The sequence below is a fragment of the Vulpes vulpes genome, chromosome 13 (genome assembly GCF_048418805.1).
Source record: "Vulpes vulpes isolate BD-2025 chromosome 13, VulVul3, whole genome shotgun sequence".
NCBI lineage: Eukaryota > Metazoa > Chordata > Mammalia > Carnivora > Canidae > Vulpes > Vulpes vulpes.
Genome location: NC_132792.1, coordinates 136,138,374 through 136,162,996, shown reverse-complemented (window position 1 = coordinate 136,162,996; position 24,623 = coordinate 136,138,374). Strand labels below are relative to the sequence as shown.

Here is a 24,623-nt window from a genome sequence, read left to right as displayed (position 1 = left end):
CTTCCAAGGAGCTGCCCTCTTAGGCAACCCTGGGCGGTCTTCCCCTAAGCCAGTTTCCCTCCGAGTTGTGCCAGGTCCCCGGGAACTTCGGGCGGCTGTGGAATTGGGGGGGGCGGGGGGACAGCCCGCGCGGGGGGGGAGCGCCGGGTCCCGCGGGGGGCGTGTTCTGTCCCCGACGGGGCATCCGCGGGGGCGGGGGGGGGCGCGGGGCGCGTCGGGCCGGGTGGCCGAGTCCAAGGGCGCCCGCGGTCTGCGCGCCCGGGAGGGGAGCTGGGGCCGAGCCGGCGGCGGCGGAGAGGGCGAGTCCGATTCAGGAAGTTGTGTCTCTGACATCAGGGGCAGGACGGAGTTGGAGTGAAACCTCAAAAATGCGAGGCGTCGGCCGGCGGGAGGGCCGAGAGCGCAGAGGGTGCCCTCCTCCAGGCGAGCGGCAGGTACGCGGCGCCCGCTGAGCCCCCGCTGAGCCCCCGGTGAGCCCCCGCTGTGCCCCGGTGAGCCCCCGGTGAGCCCCCGCTGTGCCCCGGTGAGCCCCCGCTGAGCCCCCGCTGAGCCCCCGCTGAGCCCCCGGTGAGCCCCCGCCGAGCCCCCGGTGAGCCCCCGCCGAGCCCCCGCTGTGCCCCCGGTGAGCCCCCGCCGAGCCCCCGCTGTGCCCCCGCCGAGCCCCCGCCGAGCCCCCGGTGAGCCCCCGCCGAGCCCCCGCCGAGCCCCCGCCGAGCCCCCGCCGCGCCCTCCACCCGGCACCTGGCTCCGCGCCGCGGGGGCGGGGGGGGCGGGCCTCGGCGCGGGGACCTTGACCTCACCCCCGCCCCCGGGACCCGCCTCCGTCCGCCTGGCCTCGCGCGGGAGCCCCCTGCGCCACCGCGCCCGCAGGAAGCCTCCCGCTGGCCTGGAAAGGTGAGTCTCAAGGCGACGTGTGCGCGTGTGAGCAAGGTCTTAGGGTGTGTTGATACCTGTAAGCTGTGTGCGTGTTCTCCTGCACGCTTAAGCCGCGCGCGCCTGTGCGTGTGTAAGTTGCCCTCTAGTTCGGAAGGGAGCTTGCAGCTCACTTTCGTTCTAGAAGGATTGACCAGCCCCAGAGAGAAGTGAGATGTAAGGATCGTTTCTAAGTAGCCTCTTGGCCCTTCACAACTTTGGTTCTAGTGGGTTTCCCTGCTTTGCAAGGATTCTCAGCAGGCTGACATCTGCCTCTGGGCTGAGCCCACCGGCGTTGGGGGTGGGGGGCTGGGTGGGGTGCTCTCCAGTCCAGTTGACAAAGCTGCCGGTAGGAGCTTTGGGACAGTGGGACGTTCTACTGAAAAAGTCAAGGCCCGAGACCCGCTGTGAAAAAAGGCATCTCAGCCCTAGATGTTTCTTAATTACTCTAAGTGAAGCCAAATTTTCAACAGGGCTAAGAAGCCAGCCAAAACGAAAATATGGCCCGGAGCCAGAGGTGGAATGGGAACCTGTCTGCTAGTCTCAGCCTCCGAGGGATTCGCTGTGACACAGATTGCTTCCTAATTTCTTTGAGCCTCTAAATGGCCCCCCCCCACCCCCCCCCAGCTCAACTATGAAGGTTGAGGACACAGAAAGACCTGTGGCCTTAGTATTTTTAAGAGCTTCCCAGAAAACATTGTGTAATAATTGAGTTAAACCATATACGTTAGCTAGTAGGAACACTTGTCCTGCCTAACCGAAAGGGAAACCAACCCAGAGGAGCACTGCCCTAATTTCACAGAGAATGCTGGCAGCCAGCATGCTCGATACCTTGCAGGACTGCTCCATGGATTCTGTTGAATGAGGAAAGGGAAGGATAGTACATTTGAGAAGTGCCTTCCTTCAAAGCTGTTGCATTTCATTCACTCAGCTAAAGCTTGTAACTTTAGGGAACTCTCTCATTTTGAAGTCCGGGTGAATAATGGGAGAGCCTTGAGTTATAAGGAACAGGTCTGAAAAGTGCCACTGATGTGTCATCCATCAAGTTCTACCCAAAGAATTTAGTAAGGGTCTTCCATCAACCTCCTCCTCTGATGTCCCCTTGCTTTGTCCAGTGCTGGGCTAGCAAGGCAGCTGTGCAGGGAAATCTGATTGAGTCCTTCATTTCCTCTGAAATTCTGGCTCCCCATTCCCACCCAAGATACAATCTAGGAAAGAAATGCAGGACAAAACAAATGTTTCTCCAATCTCCATACTTTGTCAATATTTAGTCTGTAGAATAAAGAGAGAATGACTGCTGCCCTTTTCTCTGAATACTAAACTCAAGAGAATAATAAACACTCAACCCGCTAAGTTACTGACTTCATCAATTTATACAGTAGTTACTGTACCTACTGTGTGCCAGGCAGCATGCCAGGTCCTTGGAATCCAAAGATAATGAGATAGTTTCTGCTTTTGTGTACCCACAATCTGGTGAACAACACAAGATGCAGAAACAAACTATAGTTCAGAATAATACACATTATAGTTGGGGCACCTGGGTACTTAAGTCGGTTTAGGGGCAGGCTCCTGATTTTGGCTCAGGTCATGATCTGGGATAGAGTCCCACTTTGGGCTCCATGCTCAGCGGAGAGTCTGCTCTAGGACCCTCTCTGCCTGCCTCCCTTTAAAATAAAGAAATAAATCTTTTTAAAAAATAATACACATTATAGTTGCAGTAGCTATGGGACACTGAAATGATCCAAAGGAGAAAGTGATAAACAACTCTCCCAGGAATTATTTGGAAGTCAACACTGCAGAAGTGATGGATGAGCAAGGTGTTGGAAATGATTAGGAAACGATCAGGGAAAGGGTATTTCAGGCAGAGGAAAGAGTACATGCAAAATCAAGGACACAGCAGGAGAACTGCAAGTAATGGGGGGGAGCAGTCCTAGACTAAGGAGGTCATCCTTGGTGTTTAAGCAGAGAAAAAGTGTAGTCAGATTTGTGTTTGGAGAGAGAACTAATGACCAGTTGGAAGCTGGCTTGGAGAGATGGAAAGCAGAGATAAGAAGGGCCTCAACCAAGATCATGACAGTGGGAATAAAGGAAAGGGAATGGATGTTAGTGGTGTTTAGGAAGTAGAGTCAAAGTATATCTCCTGACCAAGGGAATGTAGTAAGGGAGGAGTGAGCGAGTGGAACAGCGGATGATTATAAGGTGTGGAGCTGGGGATGGGGGCATACACTTTGATGTCCAGAATGGAAATCATATGAACTAAGGGAGCAGTGGGCTTTGGAGTGAATTGTGGGCAAAGACATCAATTAACACTTTGCACATATTTAGATTAGATGTGCCAGGAGATGCCCAGGTGGACAGACATGGTAGGTAGTGTGTGTTCAGGTCTGGAGTTCAAAGAGAGATGGAGGCAGCTCCAATTTAACTATCCCAAATGGTGTACATGAAGGCAGTGTTGAAGGTGGCTAAGGGAACCTGTTAATAAGACTATTAGTGAGACTGTGATAACACCAAAGAATCTTGGATTTGGCCAATACTGATTGGCCTAGAGATATTATTTTCATACCATATGGGGACTCCCTGGTGACTCTCTCTAGACTTCCAAGGCCTTCCTAGGATGCCTTGAGGGTGATACTTAAAATATTGGACAGAATCCTGTGCTAATGGCACACAGGTAGTACAGATGCTTTTAACCAAACAAGTGAATCCCCAGGAATTATTTCACCATATGAGAAATGAATACTTTAGTTCAATGGTTAGATCTGACAAAACCTTTTGAGAACTCATACCCCAAGTCTAGTGATTGTACCTGTTAAACAAGAAGGATGCCTTTCTCAGACTAATCCTAAACCCTTAGAAAAGAGTACCTTAGGTCTAGCTGCCATGGACCAGATCAGGAAATTATGTGGCCCAGTGTGGAAAGGAAAGAACTTTGAACCTGGAACTAGACACACATGGGTTTAATTCTTGCCTTGACCACTTATTAGCTGCCCTTGGACAAGTCTTTGAATCTCTTAGCTTCATCTCCCTTACATGTCAAATGGAGATAATCATTACTCACCAGGGCAATAGTTAGAACCAAATTGAAAAAAAAATACATTTGATGTGCTATATAAATTGTAAGTTTCTATAAAAACATAAGCTGTTTTATTCTTACTATTAATCTTCCCTCTTGAAGCTACCAAATCAGACTGTGTACATGTAGGATCTGGGAAGTATCTTAGGTATGGATTTGTAGCTTTTTAACTGTATGAAATATTTTAAGGCGGCAATTATAAAAGTCTCCTTCCGTCATATCAATGGTACGCACCTATTCTGGCCACTTCCCCTTTTACTCTCTACCTACAGTAGTCAGAGCCCAAAGAAGTGAATGCTCTCCTAATATGTATGCAGGTCTTGCACAACACAAGGACTTCTGGGAGTTTGTGGCTGAAAGCAGCCAGTATTCCACTTTTCAGGCCATGGATCCACTCCAGTTGCCTGGAGTCCACTCAGAGAGGATGCTTTTTTACCTAGTCTTCACCAAGGTGCTGGTTAAAACAGCACTGGCCCTGAATCTGAGCATCAGTTGATGGCTTGGGTATATCTGTAGTCTTCTTCTGTCCCAACCAAGGAAGCCTGACATAGTCTAACCCCTGTGGAGCTCAAATTTTATGCTGATACCCAAACTTTTCATTAAACAGACATCCGATAAGGGCTGGCTGTTGATGTGCGAAAGGAAATAACCACAGGCTTAAAGATTTCAAATGGAAAAACACTTAGAAATGAGCCAGCTCCACCCCTCACTTCACAGATGAGCAAACTAATGTTCAGGGAGGTAAAGTGTGTCCCTGGCTCAACAGCTGAGTAAGGGAGGGACCAGAACCCAAGCTCTGTCTCTCTCCATTCAGGAATAGTGAACATTCTTTAGAGTTTCTATCACCCGGACCTTCTGTGCTGCTTATAGGAGGACACACACAGGCACTCAGATGCTGGCAAAGGTGCAAAATGAGTGCATCCCTGAGTGGCTTCCAGAGAAAACCAGGAGCACATATCCCAGAGAAGGAGAAGACAGGTGTCCTCTTCAAGGCAACCTCCATACCATACTCATCCCTTCTGTTTCCTCCTTCTGTCCTTAAACTTCCCAAAAGTTCCCAAATACCGGGGCATCTGGGTGATTCATTCGGTTTAGCATCTGACTCTTGGTTTCAGCTCAGGTCATGATCTCAGGGTTGTGAGATTGAGCCCCAGGTCAGGTTCTGTGCTCAGTACAGCGTCTGCTTGAGATTCTCTCCCTTTCCCTCTCCCTCACCCTCCCTCCTCCTCCGTCTCCCTTCCTCTTCTTCCCTCTTCCACTGGCTCTTCTCTGTCTCTCTCTGTCTCTCTCTCTCTCTCTGTCTCTCTCTCTCAAATAAACTCTTCAAAAAATAAAAATTCCTAAATAACTCCTCAAAAAGGGAGATGACAGCACTGTATGCTGTAATTAACCAAACCCTTTAGTGTTTTATGGAACTTGTCATGAAGATGGTTTCAAGACCAGGGGACAGGTCAGCATTAAGCATCAAATCCTGATTCACACTATGCCATTCCATGAGAAAGGCTGCAGGTGAATAGGGGGTGCTCATGAGACTCATCACAGGCATTATCAGAGAGAAAAAACAGTGACAGGTAGACTTTTCCCCTCTCTGTGCAGCAAGAGGAAAATCAACAGCCAATTCTTTGAAGGGCAATCCCCAGGGCCACAGACTGGCTCAGGTTTCTGACTTTTCTGCCCACATTGGCCCGAGCCATCTGAGCAGAGCACCACCTGGGGACGTGAGCAGGCCTCCAAGGAGCTGGGTTCCAAAACGAACCTCACACAAACACCAGATTTCTTTCTCAGGGCAACTCCCAAGAGGCCATCGCTGTGTCCAAACCAAATCCCAGCCCCTGGCAAGAGACTTGCTCCCACGGTCGTAAGTGAGCGGCTCTATGAAGTTTACTGCTAAGAAATGAAAGAAAACCTAATCATTTGCTGTATTTTTTGGTCAAAATTGAAGATTGTGTTTGTAAGCCATTGCAGACTTGCCTTTGCTCTTTAACTGTCAACAATTTCTTCCCCTTAGGATGTTTTTCAGTTGGCTTTTATTCTCCTCAAATACACTCCAGCTTTCAAGCTGGATAGGCTTAAGGAAAGCCCATCAGCAACTTCTTTAGTTTTCCAAGGAAGTCATAAAAGAAAATTGGCAGAAGAGAGGGAAAAAATTGTCCTGAGAAGGTACAGACATTTAGAGATGGGTGCAGGGGCTGAGGGTGAAGTTCAGTGAAAAAAGCAGTGGAAATTGTGAAGTTCCATTAGCTATAGTGTTATGGGCACAGAATGGCACCCAGTGGACCTACTGTGTCTTAACCCACATGACATGGGACCGTGGCCCCATAAGCAGAGGGAGGGAATGCTTCAATGCAAGTCAGGAGCTTGCTTTTCTCTCCCCAATCCAAGTGAGATCCTGAGTCTCTGTCCTTCTGGTCATGGTTTCTAATCCCAGAATCTTCTGCAGCTCTATGGGTGGGACAGATTATGGGCTTTCAGAAGCCCCTCTGCTGTAAAAGCCCTGGCCCTAGCCCCAGGGCTCCATCAGGCCACCCGTGCACAGTGGCCTACAATCAGCCAGGAACTAGCATAGGGCAAAGTGACCTTCCTGATGATTTGGGACTGGGAGAGAACAAATGTTTATCCAACCTTTGTTGGTTCCCTCAAATCTTTAGTGTGCGTGCTGGGCCCTCAGTAGCCATTTATTGAAGAGCGGTGCTAAGAATTTGAGGCATGCAGTTTGACGGCCATGCTGCCCATTGCCACCCCACCACCACCACCACCACCCTCCAGGTTGCTTTCTGAGCACATCACAGTTGTTTGTTCAATGTCATGTGACTGAAAAGTAGCAACGCTGGAAGGGAATGCACCACTTTCACGGCCAGCCCTGCACACTTATCCCATCTGTCAAGCCCGTTTCTTGTAAATGACTGAGGTTTGCACTCTCCCCTTTTTCTCTGCCTTCCACTCCTGTCCTGAAACTTTCCCTCCCACCCCAGGCTCACAATCTGCTGAGAAGCAATTGCTAGCACAGCAGGGCAGTGGTCTAGATTAAAACCTCCAGGCTCATTACATGGGTGACCCACATGATGCCATAATGAAGCTTCCTCTGGGAGAGGGGAGCACATTTGCACACCATACCATCCAGACATGACCTGCTCAGAGCTCTCCTGCTTTCCAAATTAGAAACTCAGTTCCTGCCCTGCAGGATATTGGGCACCACACCTTCTCCGGTTCAGAAAAAAGACAATGATGTGCCGAGTGCCTTCGGATACTTGGTGATGTCCAACTACCATGCTCTTGGCAGATTTGCACGAGGATATTATCGGCCCCTCTGAGGAAAAGCTGATTTTTAAAAAAGATTTTCTTTATTTATTCATGAGAGACACAGAGAGAGGCAGAGACATAGGCAGAGGGAGAAGCAGGCTCCCCTCGGGGAACCTGATATGGGACTCAATCCCATGACCCTGGGATCACAACCTGAGCCAAAGGCAGACACTCAACGACTGAGCCACCCAGATGCCCCGAAAAGCTGATTTTATACTGTGTTTTCAAAGGATGGATGGTACAGACTTTCACAGCAGGCTGTGGAAAGAATATCTCACTTCCAGACAGAGACACCACATCTCCCCCACCCTGTCTGGGATAAGGGAAAGGGACACAGTCACAGAGCATGTGCCACATGGGGAAGGAGATCTGATGTTCCTGACCGTCATTTTCCAGGTATAAGTTTTCGGTGGTTTTAAAAATATTATTCCTTCAATAACAAACACTTAAAACCATTGAAATGTGTGGTCATTCAACATTTGGTGTTATAATGAATTAATAAATACATGGTAAAAGAATAATCAATTCCATTTTATACTTTTTAAATAATTACTAATAGGAACCATACCATTTTTCTCATTTACACTATTAGTTTTCAAGAAATTTTGCATTATCTCTTCCCACATTTTTTTGAAGGTGAAATTCAGATTACATAAACTTAATTTTTTTTTTTGAGAGAGAGAGAGAGAGCATGCAAAGGATGGATGGGCAGAGGGAAAGGGAGAGAGAGTCTTAAGCAGGCTCTACGCTGAGCACTGATCTCAAGACCCTGAGATCATTACCTGAGCTGAAATGAAGAGCCAGACACCTAATATATTGAGCCACCTAGACACCCCAAATTTAGCCATGTTAAAGTGAATAATCCAGTGGCACTTAGTACACTTGTAATATTGTGCAACCATTACCTCTATTTAGTTTCAAAACATTTTCATCATTCTGAAATAAACGCTCATGCCCATTAAACGGTTACTCCTTATTTCTCCCTCTTCCCAGCCCCTGGCAACCACAAATCTGCATCCTGTCTCTATATGTTTATCCATTCTAGGTATTTTAGAAATGAAATCCTACAGTATGTGGCCTTTTGTATCCAGCTTCTTTCACTTAACATAATGTTTTCCAGGTCCATCCACATTGTAGTGTGTGTTGGTGCTTTTCATGGCTGAATACTATTCCGTTGTGTGTATACATCATAGCTTGTTTATCTGTTCATCTGTTGAGAAACATTCGGGTTGTTTCTGTCTTTTGGCTATCGTGAATAAGCATGTACAAGGACTTGTTTGAATACCTGTTTTCAGTTATTTGGGGTACCTACCTAGGAGCGAATTGCTGAATTATATGGTTATTTTATGTTCAACATTTTGAGGAACCTCAAACTGCTTTTCCTTTCTCCCACATTTTTATCAACATCCTTTCTTGATGCTGATATGCGTATTAAGTAAGCATTCTTTCCCATCACTAGTCTCTTATTTGTTGCCTTTGATCTTTTGCTTCAACGAGGAATATCAAATCCCGATCCCCATTATCCTAGAGATGAAGTTATTTGGATGCTTGAGAAAGAAAACATTTGGATAAACTATAAACTCTTCCTGGTGTAACTGAGGAGGAAGCAACAGATGACAGCACCATTTCTGGAGCGTGGTCTGTATGGTGCCGGGCATTGCATCAAGCACTTCACCTACTTCCTCTCATTTAGTGGTCAGGCCAGCGTAACTGTAAAGCCTGTTTTACAGATGAAAAAACTGAGGTCTCTCCCAAGAGCTAAGTTCTCTTCCCCTGGCTCCAGAGTATTATCCATTAGCCTCTCCTCCAAAGAAAGTCTGCAGCCACTGCCAATAATGAGTCAGGAGCTCACAGTCTATTTTGGCAGATGGATAAAGAGGCTGTTATAATATAGCAGAATAGATGAGAGGTGTCACAAAAGGGATCCCAGGACTAGAGGAAGACTACGTAGCTCAGTTCTAGGCAAAAGACTTCCCTGGGGAGATAAAATCAAACTATTATTTTATGTATAAACTTTTGTGACCCTTGGTAAGATTTGACTCGCCCCCACCACTCTGTGATTGGATCTCCAATGTGCAGTGCCTGGTACATGGTAGCTGCTCATTAAACACAGGGCAATAGATATGTGTGCTTCTGCAGGGGGATCTTCCAAGCCCCTGTCCCTCTGTGACATGACTCCAAGACCTCATGCCTACACTTCAACTCATAGGCTTTCTCAATTCAACTATTGCCCAGGCATCAGGGGAAAAAGATGAGGAAAGGCCTAGAAGGGTTTTTGTGGTTCTCTCTGTATTCATACAGGCTCTGTGTACATGAGAAAACAGGAGAAAAGGAGGGAGAAGCCTGGGGAGAGAGGCAGCAAGTCATACAGAGGGCATTATGGGGAGATCTTGGCATGCCAGGTGAAGAGGTTCTAGGGTTGCATGAGATGCTAAAGAAGAAATGAAATGAACTGATAAGCCACTTTCTGAAACCAAATTTCTCCATTATCTCGAGATTGCATTGTTGCTTCAACGACTCCTAGCTACTAGCTGTGCTGTGTCTGAGGCATTTCACCCCAGCCAGCAGGTACAAGAAGCAGTAGCTTCATGAGAAGGTCTATACTCTCCAATTGGTAATTCTTGCTCCTTGGTACCAGGAGTTACCAGTAAGATGTGGCTGCCATCACTTAGCTTCAGCCAGTGGCCTTCGGCTCCTCTTTGCAAAAGGTGAATTGTAAAAATTCTTAGGAGGCCCAGAGGCCTTTAGAAGGCAGAAACTGCCCCAATGTGACTTCGGCTGCATTTCCACACATATTTCTTAAAAACTTCCTGTGTGTTTAACACTATACTAGAAGCCATGGTGAATTTAAAAAACAAACACAAATAGCAGGTACATATCCTACCTTCCATCTGGGAGCCTGTGAGGATCTGGGAGCAGATTTTGCCCCTCTCATACACAGCTATGAGAAACAGCCTCTTCCTTGGGATTAAGCTCTGTCCTGGGATCTCTGCTTGCAGGGGCCACCATCTCTTCACCCATCACCCAGGCTCCAGGACTGTGCCACTCTCAGCATCCCCGATACCCACTTCATCCCTGGTCGGCTGGCTCTCCAGGCTCTGACTCACTTGTCTAAGCCCTAAACTGCCACTTTGGGTGCTGCCCCAACTGTGAAAGCACACCCATTGCAAAATGTTCTTGTTTGCACTGGCCCCAGCCCTGGACCCCTCAACCCCCTGCAGCCCAACCTGTTGAAGTGGGAGAGCAAGGTTCTTGTCTCATAGAGTCCAAGAAAGGATCTTGCAGACATAGGAGGGCGAATAAAGTGATTGAGTTTTATTACGTGAGGATACAGAGAAAGCTCTCAGGAGTGAGAGGGGTCCAGACTCGATTGCCACTGGGGGCTTTTAGAGTTGGTCTTTTATTGAAAGCTAACCAGGAAACAATAAACCCTTTTAATATCTCTACTGATAGCACCATTGAGTAAGAATTAGTGGTAACACCTTTAAGGCTCATTCCCTTTCTAGGGAATTCCTAGGGTCCAGGAATTTTTTTCGTTGGTCACAAGTAGCTGTTATAACAAGACCCCACCTTGACACCTGGGACAGGCTGATCTGATTTGTTTCCTTATCTCTGGTTTCCTTTCACCTCTGCAGGTTTGGAATGTCTGAGCCTGATCCCGTGGCCCCCTAGCTATCTCTCCCTACCTAGCCCTGCCTGTCCCTTACTCACTGTTATACCACCCTGTGACCTGGCCCTGCAGAGGCCTATGCAAAGCTCATATAGACGGGAGAGCTCGGGGTGCCAGTGATGAGCATGGGTGCCCTGGCGCAGAGGAGATAATGCACAGCCTTTGCATAGACCCTCTTAATTCCTGTTCTCTTCCATCCTCCAAAATCATAACCAGTCAGTTTGCTAATGATTCAACAAACATTGAGCGTCTACTATGTGCCAACACTAAGCAGGGAGGATTCCTAGAGGGAAAGCTCTCAAATAGCTTGCAGTCAAGTGAGAAAGTAGACATGGCACAGTATGTGTGCCTGAAGTACTCGATAATCTTTCACTTGTCAGGGAGGTGAGGCGGGGGGTGGGGGGGGAAGAAATTTTCAACTATGATGATCTCTATAAGCCATGATTCCCAAGAAAGCCCCCACGCCACCAAATCCTCCTTTCTCTCACCCCTATCCACTAGGGGCTGCACACAGGTCAGCCTTTGCTATGGTTTCACAGGCCAGAACATTCCTCATTGGCTCTGCCAGAAATAACAAGAGGTGCCTTTTCACGCTAAGCGTGTCACCTCTATGTTCCTACGCACCCTTGAGCTCCTCACCATTGAATCAATCCAGGGATCATAAGTTCAAAAGCCCGGGGGCCTGATGGACAAAGCTAACATTTATTGAACATCTACTTTGTGCCACGCACCATTTTGCCACATTATCCAGGTTATTTAACTCCTCTGATGTCCACAGCGGTCCTATGATGCCAGGTCTATTCTTACCTTCATTTTACTCTTGAGGAAACAGAACTTTCTGAGGTCAGGCAGCTAGTGAGTGAATGGAGCAAGGGCAGGCTTCAATCCTGGCGGGCCTCCCTAAAAAAGTAACACAACACAGGTGGCGTGGGGGTATAGGGAAGATGTGCTGTGAAACTAGGAAGCCACAGATCAAACAAAATCTGGTCTCTGGTCACTGGTCACTGGTCACATTGACCTCATGGGCTTCTAGTTTGCAGGCTCTGACATAGGTTTGCCCCTGTTGGGCAAAAATCTCATTTGGTTTCCAGAGACCTTGTGCTAAACATTTAGCAGTAGTGGGTAGACTAACTACTGAGTGTGTGTGTGTGTGTGTGTGTGTGTGTGTGTGGTGTGTCTGGAGAGAGAGAGAAAGAAGGACAAAGAGAGAGAGATCCCTTTGAATTTGTGCCAACTGGAACTAGCCTTGGTTACCCTTGTGACCCCAGATTTGAAACCAGGATTAGTGCCAAATTTAAGAATATAGAAAGGAATAAAGTGTGTCTAGAGTAGGAAGAGGAGGCAGAAACTCACCAGCCTCCTCAGGTTTTCTTACACGATAACTTGCCCTCAAGGTCAAACATGGAAAACATCCTGTGAACATCCCTGGGCCCAGCACATCATCAACCACCCCCAGCCCTGCCCTTGCGCATTTAAGTTATAATAGGCCAGGAGGCGTGGGACTGGAGAGAAAGGCCCCAGCCCTGAGGAACCCTTGCCTTGGGTCCAGCAGCTCACTGGAATGGCAGGGTTAGAGCCCCAGGCAGGGAGAATTGCTGGGGAGGGTGGGCTATTTGAGTGTCACTGTGGTAACAGTGGGAGGCTGGAAGGCTCCAGATCTGGGCCACCTTGATTGGATTCTTTCTCTGAGCACCTGGAATCCCTTTATTCCCATCCTCACTGTTTTGAATCACCCTGCTCTCCCTGCAGATGCCAACCCCAATCACACCTTCCCTTAAGGCTTGCCTTCATCTCTCATGGAATGAACAGCTTCCTCCTTGCTGCTTTCAACACCACTTGTTTGCTTTTCTGCTTTGGACACTTAACTAGTCCTGCTTCGTGGTTCTTCTCTTATGCTTCTGCATTTCCCCAACAATAGATTCCTTGAATTCATGGTCTACATCTTTAGTGCAGCTTGGGATTCCTTAGCCAGGTAGTTAGCAGGTTTCTGCTTCTTAGGAGGCAGCATGATCTGGGAAAGCCTTGGAGAACAGAGAAGGTCCTCATGCACAGAGCTCTTCAACATACGTGCATAGTGCATTGAATTGAATTGTGTGCTGCTGTACTGAAGAGTGGAGACAGCAGTTCTTGGCCCCTGCAGCCTCAATCCTGTCAACACCACAAGCTTGGGGAAGGGAGAAAGGAGCTAGCAAAGGAAATAGCTCCCTCAAGGAAGAAACAGGAAGAATTCTTTGCAGTAATAACAGTGATGTACAGAGTGAGTGTTACGCACACACGCTCTACCCAATTGGCTCGGCAACCAGAAATTGCCAAATGAAATGATACCAATTCATAAACACCAAAAATGTGCCAGGAAGACATCTAACCAGGGCTTCTCAAGAACATGGTGGTGGGTCGTAACATCCAATATGGCACCCTGAGAGGTCAAGTGCAATCCCCATTTGGGCCCAACGATCTTTGGAAGAAAGCTCTCCCTGCTGTCATCTGTTTCTTGGCACTGACGGCCTAACTGGAGATTAAGAAATAGCCAGTCACCAAAAGAGGCCTGCAGAGTCTGCTGACACTCCAGAATGCCCAGGAGCATCTGTCATGGAAGCACATTCGGAGATCAGGCTGAAAGAGTTCTCTAGACCTAGAATATTGAAAATCCAATTGGTGGATTTTCTTCAGAGTATCTTCTTCTGACCACAATGCCATGTGAGGACCCAGAAACCAGCATGGCAGAGAGGTGCACATACTGGTATTTGGGGGAAGAAGAATTACCACATCATCCCTGATCACCTTTGAGACCTTGGGTGTTTAACTTCAGCGAGACTGTTTTCTCATCTATAAAAATATCCATTCATTAATTCAGCAAATATTTTCCAAGAGCAAACATGTCCCAGATGCCACGATGGAAATAGATTCTGTCTAGAAAGGAAGAATGATAAAGTAAACAATTAGCCTAAAGCAGGTATGGGCTATGGTAGCAGTAGGAGGACAGTGAGGTGCAGGGCAGGGCTGTCACCTAAATGAAGTCATGGAAGGTTTCCCAGGAGGAACCATATTTCACCAAGACTTAAAGGAATAAAAGCCAGGAGATTCAGTGGTAGTGGCTGGAGTGGGATGGGGGAGAGCTGAGGATTCCAGAAAGAGAAGCTTTTGAGGCACCAAAGCAAGAGAGGGACCATAGCTCTCAGGGAGTCTGAGGGAATAAATGTCAGAAGCGACAAGTTGCTGTCATCTGTGACTTTGTAGGAGTTTGTATAGTGAAGACAATACCACACTAGGAAACCAGAAGACTAAAACCCTGTGTACCCTTGACTGCTAACCATTTTGGCAATTTTCAACAAATTTTGAACAAATTTCTGCTCTTTAGTTCATTCATCTGGGAAATAGAGCAAGAAATCCCTCCTCTCCTCACATTACTGTAGATTGAGTAAAGAAATGTTTGCAGAAGCCCTTAACAAATTACAATGAGTTATAAGTGCAGGGTCTTTGATTGGACTTCCCCTTATCATAAATACAAGCAAGCCCATTTGGGCATCAGTTCTGAGACTCGAAAAGTGATCACATTAGGATTTTATCCACCCCTCTCCCCACTGCCCGCCCACATCCCCAAGGCATCACAAGATAAATAGTAGTTTCTTTCTGATGGGTTTGGTGATATTTCATTTCAGTTCATAATCAGATTTTGTAGAAGAAGGAAAGTAGGCTGTTAGTAATTCTTTTTTTTTTTTTAATTGTAGCGTTTGTGATTACTGAGCCTGGCTGGTTAGGGCAGACTGCCCGTGGGCCCAAAGGTGGCGGGCTGACTCACCCCCCAAAGGCATACTTTGAATGAGGGATCAGGTTAAGAGCCTGTGGCCTCTGAAACCCCTGACACTGCTATGTCTCCTCCATTCGCCAATTGTCAGGGCCTCCCTGGCACCCATTACACCAAACCTGTGTTCAGTGTAATGGGTGCAGGCTCACCAACCCTGCCTGTGCCACCTCGTTCCCTGCTCTTCCTTCGGGGTGAGGGGGCCCTTCTTCACTGCCACCCCAGCCCCAAACTCTGTATGTGCTGTTCTCTCACCTGCACTCTTGCTTCCCCCACCTGCCAGCTCACCTCGACTTCACCACCCCACCCGGCCACGTGACGAAGTCCATGCGCAGGAGTCAGCACAGCCTCCCACCTCCCTTCAGACCCAAGCCAGCATTGATCTCTCTCCTAATAGTGTGTGCACTTTGGCATTCTCTGATATTTACTTGAGCCTCTAACTGCCTTTATTATTTTTGAAAATGATACTTGGAAGAGCATGTTCCGTTTATAAGGAACTCCTATGCATATTATGGCTTGACTTTCACAGCGAGGCTTCAGGGTGATATAGTCGGTGTGATTATTACCTTCCCAACTGGCAAGGGAGGGGCCAGCGGCTGGGGGGGGCAGGGACTTACCTGTCACCTGGTAAATGTCACCTGGACATACCAGTGGTCTGTGTTCCATGACCTCTGCCAGGGTAGGAACCTCCGTAGACTTCTCTGCTCCCCCCCAGCACCAAGTCGATCACGTAGTAGTTACTTAACTAACATTTCTTTGAATGAAATCCGTGCGTAACTTCAGGAAAAGTCACTCGAATGACATATTTTATTGATGGAAATATTTGCCGTTCCGTCGGCATCTTCAGATACAAAGAACAACAAGCCGGTGGTATTGCTTTTATTATGGTGACCCAGTAAACAACGGAAGGGAGACTCACACACATTCCAGATAAACCTCCCCCACCCCCACCTGCGGTCAATCCCAGGACAGTCACAAGTGCAGGTACACTCCCTCTGCTCCCACCAAGCCGCTGGGGCCCCAAGGCCTCCCGGCAAAGGATGGAATGTGCTTGTGAGAACTTGCTCAGCAGGGTGGACATGCTTGGCTAGCCCTTGAAAACTGGGGGTCATTTGGGCAAAAGGGGGATCCAGGCTGCTCAGTGCCCCATGCACAGCCAGGTGAGAGAGCCACCCTGGTGGGAGTGGGGTGGGGTCCACCCATCCCTTGTGGGGTGGAGGCAGGAAGACAACCCCCCTCCCCCCAGCATGGGAGCAAATTTACCAGGAATTTCAGGCCACTTTGACTACCTGGCAAAATTGAAGCGTGGCATTTCTTGCTATGTCCCTACATCTGCCTGGAATGATATCGGTCGTGACTCTAAATGTTTGTACAGTTCCTAACACCTTAGGAGCACGTTCACATACACTGTCTGTTTTTGTTTTGTTTTGTTTTAAGATTTTATTTATTTATTCATGATAGACATACACAGAGAGAGAGAGGGAGAGAGGCAGAGACACAGGAGGAGGGAGAAGCAGGCTCCATGCAGGAGCCTGACATGGGACTCGATCCTGGGACCCCAGGTCCATGCCCTGGGCTGAAGGCAGGCGCTTAAACCGCCGAGCCACCCAGGCTGCCCACATTGTCTGTTTTGACCTAAGGACCCTAGCAGGCAGGTATTCACTACTAGTTATTCGTTTCCCTCAGAAGGTATGTTCATGTGCTCAAACCTTCAGAATAGTACCATAGGAACAAGAGAAAAGGCCCTCCCCCAGCTCTGACCTCAGTGTCCTTTCATGGAGGCAACACGTACCATCACTTTCTTGAATATTTGTCCAGTTTTTTCCACCATTTTAGAGATGAAGAAACTGAGGCCAAAGCAATTGAATGACCATCCCAAAGATGCAGACTAAGTCACCAGTGAGAATTTGAGCTGACTTCCCATACCACAGCCCATGAGCTTCCCCTAACACTCACGGCTCACAGTCTGACTTTCAGCCGAGAATTCAGCTCCTATGAAAGCTACAGGAGCATAAACAAATAAAACCAGACAAAAGTCAAGAACTGGAGCCCCCCCGGCCCTCCACTGAGGAGCAGAATTGCCTCCCCTATGAGGACCCCATGAGGATGTCTCCCTCCTCTCTGGCGGCTCTAAGCCAACTCCCATCCCTCAGACGCCCTCCTCCCTTCTTAACAGCAGAGGCAGGGCCACCCTTTCAGACTCTTGGCTCTATCAAAGTGTTTCCACATGATGTCCTACTTCTTCAAGACCCTTCTTGCTTTTTCAGCCCTCTGAGGGTTGGTCTGAGTTAAAAAAAAAAAAAAAAAAATGTGTTCTGGGCTGCTTATGCAAGATAAAGCCTAAAAGCTGGTGCAGAGCCTGCCAGCAGCCCAGCCCCAGGGCCACCCATGGAGAGCTCAGAGACAAGGACTGAGCTCCACGGCCTTGCCCACCATCCCTCCACTCCCACATGTCCCATGTGTTTTCCAGAGGGGTCTTCCATAAAGCTCTGAGGTCTCCAGTCAAGGATGGAGCAGAGGTGGTGGGGGTGGGGGGGGGAGTAAGGAGGAGAGCTCAGGGAACGGTGTGTGTGTGCGTGTGTGTGTGTGTGTGTGTGTGTGTACAGTAGTATCAATCCCCAGCTTCAGTATTTTCTTACATTTTTTTCTAACGGGGCTTAGGAATAGCAATCTATTTGCATGAAGGCACTTAAGCTGCATTTGATGACACTGAGAAAATGTCATCTGTATCAAAGGAAGAGGGTGCTATTTAAAGACTCATATGTCCTCCACATTCACCAAAAATTATTTATCAAAACTATTTAAGAAGAGAATGATAAAGAAGGAAGGAAGGAAGGAACAAGGAAAAAGGAAGGAAGGAAGGAAGGAAGGAAAAGGAAAGAAAAGAAAGAAAGAAAGAAAGAAAGAAAGAAAGAAAGAAAGAAAGAAAGAAAGACTGACTCTCAGGGCACCTGTGTGGCTCAGTAGGTTAAGCATCTGCCTTTGGTTCAGGTCATGGTCTCAGGGTCCTGGGATCAAGCCCCATATCAGACTCTCTGCTCAGTGGGGAGTCTGCTTCTCCCTCTCCCTCTCCCTCTCCCCTCCTCCCACCCCACTCATGCTCGGTGCTCTCTCTCTCTCTCTCTTTCTCTCTCTTAAATAGATAAATAAAAAATTTTTTAAACCTTTCCATATGACATTAGGGATGCAGATTAAAATCCACGCAACAGGAAGTAAAGGTCCATCATCCAGGAGCATGAGCTGCTCTGCACACCCCGCCCTCCAGGCCAGAGCCTGTGGGCCAATGCCTGGCAAGCCTGAGATATTCCACACTGTGCATTCCACAGGAGTGAGTTATGATTGGAATGAGAGTATTTCTGCTTGCTCCCTCTATGATTCGGCCTTTATGTTTTCAGCCTTAATATTATGTTAAGGTAGCTTTTGGCTTTTAATTGTCCTGAACTTTTGTGACCATCAAATGAAAGGAGGAAATGGAAAAGAAAAGAAAATCATATCTGAATTGCTTTTGAGTTGCAAACTGTATTTTTTTGCCACCCCATTAGTTTTCAACTCTTCCAGCCTATAAACTTCTCTTCCACCACCACTGAGAAAAATAAATCAGTCAGTCATCCAGGCCTGGCTGCAAAGTGGGAGAATGCTAAGTTCTCTAATATTAAAGAGAATTACACAACTTTCGGTTTAAGGGCTATTTTTTAATTACCACCTGTGTGGGAGACCCCAATTCACACAAGTGCTTGATTGTCTTCTTGCTTTTTTAAAAAACATTCTCTCCTTCTGAGGGGATATGACGTTTGAGGACTTAAGGATCCCTTGTGTGGGTGGGTCAGCCACAGAGTGCTCCCTTTATTTGGGGAACAGAGAAGCCACCGCCCCTCCCTGACGGCTCCTAACTTAAAGATGACCTCAGACCCAAGCTCACACTTTCCCAAAATAAAACTCTACCTAGGCGCTTCACCACACCCACAAAAATTGGCTCCAGAATCTTTTACCAAAGAGTTTTGAAAAGTGAAAATGAGAGCTGTTGTAAGCCAGGTATTTCACAGTAACCATGGCTACAGGTTTTATTAGCACCAATACCAGGATGTGGTCGGATCAGATATATGCTGGCAGCAAACACGAATGTGAGTGGTGTCACTGTGTGTGCCCAGAAATTCTCCAAACTGGAAACAGAGCTCCTAATTGATGTGATTCATAAAGGATGGGGCGGGGGCGGAGGCAAGGACCACAGAGGGCTGCATTGGTAAAGGAAGCTCAGGGTTCTAATTTTAGCTTTAATTCAGCTTTCCAGTGTAATCCTCTAACGTACCACTACCTTGCATTTTGAGCGCAATTTCCCCCTTTCAGTATTCTTTCCCATCTTGCTGTTCTTCACAACAATCTTGAGAGATATCTGGGACAGCTAATGGCCTCGTTTCTCAGATGAGGAGAAGGCTCAGAAAGCTTGCCTGGTTTGCTCAAGGCCACAGGGCTGGAGAACAACTGAATCAGGCCTGGAACTGGATCCTCTGACTCCTAGCTTCATATTGTCTCCACTGCACCCCTCTGCCAGCCTTTTGTGTTGTGCTCGGGACATTTTGATAGGCATTCATTCCTCTTGCAGACATCCCTTGTCTGTATTATGTCTGATTAGCCCAAGACCAAGATCAATCAAACTGGAGGTTACAGCTGGAGAGAGTGGCTTGCCTTTGCCTTTTGTCCTCATTTCTCCTTTTCAAGCCCCCTGTCTTACTCTCCCCCATGCACATTAGAGCACAAAAAAACAGGGAATGTGGCCCCTACCCCAGAGGGCGTTTGCAATCCAGGGGCTGCAGGCTTTAAGTGCCTCCAGGTACAAGGCAGGGGGCAGGACTGGATGAGGTTGGCAGGGTGAGTACAGGGTGTGGGATGAGGGTTAAGGAGGGAGCACAGGCCCTTCTAAAGCCCCAATAGATCATGTGGCTAGGTAGGAGGTTGTGTTGGTGGCCAAATTTGGGGGCTAGCTAAAAATTGATAATTTTACATGAAGTTAGAGGAGGGAAAAAAATAAAGTAGTAAAAAATAAAATAATAAAATAAAATAAAATAAAATAAAAGTGCCGATGTTTAAAGGGATTTTTTGCCTTTGGGTCCCTGATACCTGCTGTCATATGTGATATTGTATTTCTCTTCTTATATTTTTGGTCTTATTAAAATGTGAGCTCCTTGAGGTCACAGAAGACACCTTAATCAGTCAAGAGTGTATCCATAGGGTATGGCACACGTGGCAGGCTTTCAGATGTTTGATGGGTGACTGATGTGGTGAACACCTAATCTAGTCACCTGAGAAGAGAGGGTCCAGAGATGGAAGTGGTCAGCTTCCTGAGAATGGCAGCTGTATGGCGAGTGTAGTGGTCACAGCAGGATCCTTGGGCTCAGATCCGACCAGAGTCAAACCTCTTCTGACTATGGTAGCTCTCCAGCCTCAGGCAAATTACTTAATCTCCAAGAGACTCAGTTTCCTCATCTGTGCAACAGGGACAAAAGAGACCCACCTCTCAAACTGTTGAATGAGGCCATGCCCATTAAAGCTTTGGCTACACACACAGAGTTGCAGCACTTGGAATGCTACAAAGGGTGACTTTTTGATGCAACAGATTACTCCCTGTTTCTGTGAAAGGTGGTAAGACATTTTGCCAGCCCTCTGTTTTGAGGCTTTGGCCTCCTGACGTATCTATGTCAAAAGAAGCCAAAGAACACAAGTGAGCATTCTAGCTAAATGAAGAGGGGAAAGTTGATCGTAGTGGACAAAACAAGGCGCCCCTGAGAAACTAGATCCCAGAGGTCAGGAGGGCTGAAAGAGGGAGGCACAGCTGGAAGGGAACAGAAAGTAAGTCAGCAGGACGAAGGCAGACGTGTCTGCCCTGATTCCTTAGGAGTTGGCTAACTCTTCTCGTAAACCAGTTCAGGGACAAATTGATCAAACTCTGATTATAACAGGGGCGCCTGAGTGGCTCAGTGGGTTAAGTGTCTGCCTTCTGCTGATCAGGTCACGATCTCAGGGTCTGGGATAGAGCCCCGAGTCACATCGGACTCCCTGCTCAGCTGGGAGTCTGCTTCTTTCTCTCCCTCTGCCCCTCACTTATGCTTTCTCTCGCACTCTTTCTCAAATAAATAAAATCTTTAAGGTACCAACTGTGTGAAATGCACTTAGGCTGTATGCTTGACACCCATTATTGCTTATTATTGCTCCCAGCAATGCATTCATTCACTCATTCACTCATTCATCCACCCCACACGTACTCATTGCTGGCCCACTTTCGACCAGGCACTATGCTAGGTATTGAGTAGAAAATTATGTAGCACAGTGGATTAAAACACCTACCCCTCTGAGAAATGTGCTAATATTTCTGTTTACAGAAGAAAAATCCAAATTCAAATTGCCTAAGTGAATGTTGTCCAGACTCCACACCAGTATGAGCAGAGGAGAAGGTCCTTCATTGTTAGGGGGAGGAAAAATCAGGAAATTTCCTAATGATCTCAAAAATGTCAATATGAGGAATTTGTTCACCAGCTAACAGGCTGCAGCTAGGATATTCACCCCAAAATAGTTGGAATTTTCAGAGAATCAGAGAGACAGAATGTCTAATTCTAAGGAGTGACTGAAAAAGACTAATTATGAGTGTACAGCATTGACCCTTTGGAGACGGGGTAATTAGGAACAAGAAGAGAGAGAAAGAAGCAAAGAGGGATGAGACAGAGCAAAGGGGAATAAAGGGATTAACAATTCCATCACAGAAAGCCAGAGGAAGCCCAAACGAAAACCTTTTTAAACTCTTGTCATTGTTCTTAAATTATTTTCTAATTATTTTCCTGGGATCATCTTTGAGTGGAGCAAGGATGTCTTCTACCTCCCCTGTATTTCCTGGCATAGCTTAATTAATACTTGATTGATTGAAAGATTGACTCACTTGAACCTGGAGTGAAATGGAGCTTTTTAATTTTCTTTTCTGCTGAACCTGAAATGAAGCATATAGTAATTAGGAAAAGATCCCTTGTTATCAGAAAGTCCCAGCTACAATGAGCTCTTTGTAACTGAGCAAAAGGAAGGTAGGTGATAATATAGGAGCTGATAAAGCACAACCCCCGCTCCCTACTGTTTTCAGTGATATGGAATTTTCTTGATCATTATTTCCTCCTGAAATGACTTAGTTGGCTGGGAGATGTGGCCAGACTATGGGCTAAATGGTGGGTAATTGTCGTCACAGTCTGGCCACGGATGTGACTGATAGTCACGTTTCTGTGCGCTCTTCGTTGCCCCAGCTCTCTCTCCCTGAAGACCTGGGCTGACTGATTAACATTTTTTGGAGATATCTTTTCCTTCGGGACTCTTGGGTGAGTTGGCATGACTTCAGTCATCCAGCCAGCCACCTGCCAGATCCTGGACATCCAAACAGAATGAGAAAGGCAAGGGCTGTGTTCTCCTTGATCTCATCTCCAGTGCAGGAAGGTGGTCAATACACGTGTAAACTAAAGTGACCAAAGCATTATATTCAAATGGAAAATATAAGGGTGGAAAACACTGCAAAGACAGTGAGACAGGGTGCTCTGGGAGAGGTTGACTGGGGGCTGGGCTTCTTAGTTAAAAATGCCTCTTGGTGAGGTTATGTTTGAGTGGAAAAGCATTTGAGCTGAGTCCTGACTGTTATGAAGTAGTCCATCACAACAAGATCTGAGAACAGACGTATCAAAGGGACCAGCAAGGTCCTGAGGGGGTAGATAGTCCTGAAGTCAGGAATGACCTGGACACAGTGAGTGAGAAGAGGGCACAAGATGAGGTTAGAGAACTCAAGGCCAGACAAAGGAGTTGCTTGTGGGATCTGTTAAGGGTTTGGACTTCACTCTACAGGCCTTGGGAAGTCATGGAAAGCGTGGTGGTGAGTGGAGGTGTGGGGGCAGGGCTGACATTGCCCGGCTCATGTGGGGAGAACAGCCTATGGAAAAGGAAGCAGGGAAGCAGATACTGGCTGGGAAGCTGTTGTTGTAAGCCAGGTGACCTAGCCTTGGAATGGAGAGACACGAATGGATTGGGAATCTATTTTGGAGATGGAGCTAATAGGACCAGCTGATGAGGTGAGGGTAGGGGTGAAGTAAAAGGGACCTCTTAATTTCCTGGCACTGCCATAGCAAAGCACAGACTGGGTGGCCTAAACAGCAGAAATGGATCTGTCTCATATTGTTCTGGAGGCTAGAAATTTGAAATCAAGAGGTTGGCAAGGTCAGTTCCTTCTGAAGGCCATGAAGGAAGGATCCCAGGCCTCTCTCCTTGGCTCATAAATGGCCATCTTCTCCTTCTGTCTCTTCCCCTTCTCTTCCCTCTGGGCATGTCTATCTCAATGTCCAAACTTCCCCTCTTTATGAAGGACATCAGTCATATTAGATTCTGGGCCCACTTGGCTCCAGCATGACTTCATCTTAACCAATGATATCTGCATCAATGTTGTGTCCAAATAAGGTTGCATGTGGAGGTACTGGGGGTTAGGACTGCCACATGAAAATGTGGGGGAGGTGACCCAATTCCACCCTTAACTGGGGGAGCTAAGGATACACTCAGTCTTCTGCTTAGTCTGAGCATTGAAAGAAATCATCCATTCATCAACTATTTATTAGCACCTATCGTGTGATAGGTGTTGAACGAGGGTGTCAGGTTATACAGTTGAATAAGAATCACTGCCATGCAGAATCCTGCAGTGAGTGTGAGAGAAACAAGTCAACAAGTATGATATATAGTAATATATGTATATAAAGTATTAATGTATATGACTTTTAATACTTTTCTGTATTACCATTTTTCAAAGAAAGCAAACCATTGTAATAGAGTAAGATAAGGACTATGGGAGGTTATTGGCTCTGTGAGAACTCAGAAGAGAGAGAAATAGATGTGGGGGAGCTTGGGTGTGGGGGACCAAGAGTCCCAGAAGTCCTCTCAGAGGAGGATGGGGGACAAGGAATTCTCTCATGATTAGGCTGAGGGAGGAAGGTGAGAAGACATCCCAGGTAACTGGAACACCATGTGCTGCAGCATGGCAATGGGACAGAGCAGGAACGTTCCAGAGAATTCTGGAAAATTTGGTCATAAGGCTGGTGGTGGGAGATGAGGCTGGGATAATAGAAGAGACCAGCTCATGAGTGATTTGTCCTCCTTACGAAGGAACTGATGATTATCATGTAAGTGATAAGGAGCTGAAGGGGGGCTGATCAGGGGACGTGACTACTTCTATACTTTAGAAAGATATGGAGGAAGGAGGAACTAGAAACCAGTTTGAGGGCTTGGACAAATGGGATCACAATGGCAACAAAGAGAAGGGCCCCTTTTTTGCCTCTCCACCCTCTGCCATCTGTACTCATGGCCAGAGCTGCCCAGCTTAAACTACACTTCACACTGGGTGCTCACAGGCTCCTGGACCCTGGCTGCCTCCTCTCCTAGGGTTAGCAGAGCCCTTTCCCCCTTCAGAGCCTTCACCCCCCATCTTGCCCCCTGGAAGGCCTAAGTTCTGCACATGACTGCATCCTTGCCATTTCTCGGACCTCCATTCAGTCACCTCCACGCAGGCCAGGCCAGTTATTTCCTTCTAGCACTAACAACATACCTTGGTTTATTTGTTTGTACCCTTACTTGTTACCTACCTTCTCCTTCTGGAAAGTACATAGCTCAACCACATCTGTGTTATGCATGACTGTACCTGCAGTGCATGGGACAGAACCGACACGGGCTAAGAGCTCATTAACAAGCTGCCAGAAGGAAAGAACAAGGGAGTGAGGAGAGGAAGGATGGTTTGGTGTTGGGGGTGAGGAAGGAGGCTCATGTCCCCCACTCTGCCCAGTGAGGTAGGAATCCGTGGGTAGAGGGTG

General features: G+C 47.4%; 1 protein-coding gene across 2 annotated transcripts in view; it reads left to right on the top strand.

The window, feature by feature from the left end:
* Positions 1 to 206: 206 nt before the first annotated feature.
* Positions 207 to 24,623, top strand: part of KIAA0040 (KIAA0040 ortholog) — a 37,027-nt gene continuing 12,610 nt past the window's right edge. The window contains exon 1 of one of the 2 annotated variants that reach the window (XR_011996346.1): positions 207 to 434. The gene's annotated coding sequence lies outside the window, so the exon portion shown is untranslated. Of the gene's footprint in view, positions 435 to 759; positions 895 to 24,623 lie in introns of those variants that run through there. The other variant, XM_026001250.2, reaches the window with a different exon arrangement.